We start from the raw sequence: 983 nt of genomic DNA on the forward strand, positions 1-983 counted from the left end.
TTTTTTTTTTTTTGGTCAGTCATGGGCCTTGAACTCTGGGCTGAGCACTATCCCTCAGCGTTTCAGCTCAAGGCTAGCGCTCTACCACTTGAGCTATAGTGCCACTTCCAGTTTTCTGATGGTTTATTGGAGTTAAGGGTTTCATGGACTTTCCTGCCTGGGCTGGCTTTGAACCGTGATCCTCAGATCTCTGCCTCCTGAGTAGCTAGGATTACAGGCATGAGCTACCAGTGCTTGGCTACCTCAAACTTTTATTTCAAATTTGTCTCTAAGCTCAGGGGAAGTCTAAACCTGAAGGAAACCAATCATAGGTAATGTGCAGAGTGGGAGAGGAATTTTGGCTTGCTATTTCCTTGTTTAGTTTCTTTTTTTTTCTTGTCAGTTGTGGGGCCTGAACTCTAGGCTTGGACACTGTCCCTCAGATCTTTAGCTCAAGGCTAGTGCTCTGCCACTTGAGCCACAGTGCCATTTCTGGCTTTTTCTGCTTATATGATGATGAGGAATTGAACCCAGGGTCTCATGCATGCAAGGCAAGCACTCTACCACTGAGCCACCTTCCCAGCCCAGTACTTTTTTTTTTGGTCCGTGTGGGGCTTGAACTCTGGGCCTAGGTGCTGTCCCTGCACTCTTCAGCTCAAGGTGAGCACTCTACCGCTTGAGCCACAGCACCACTTTGTTTAGTTTCTTGAATTCAGGAAAATTTATCAAACACTAATTGAATACAAGCTAAGATACAGAGACTTCTGTAACTACACATGTAAAACAATAGTCTATGAAAAATAGAAAAATTCAGTAGACAAATGGATTACTATGATTTTTCAACACCTGATCAACTAACCAACCAAATGAAAACTCAAATACCTGAAGAAAGGTTTAGAAGACAATGATTCACATGATTTAAAGATAGCTGCATAAAAATTATTATGAATCTATGTTATTGGACACATTAAACTATAGCTTGTGACAACATAAAGTGTGGTAGT

Source organism: Dipodomys spectabilis, unplaced genomic scaffold (genome assembly GCF_019054845.1).
Source record: "Dipodomys spectabilis isolate Male_0828 unplaced genomic scaffold, ASM1905484v1 ptg000003l, whole genome shotgun sequence".
Taxonomy (NCBI): domain Eukaryota; kingdom Metazoa; phylum Chordata; class Mammalia; order Rodentia; family Heteromyidae; genus Dipodomys; species Dipodomys spectabilis.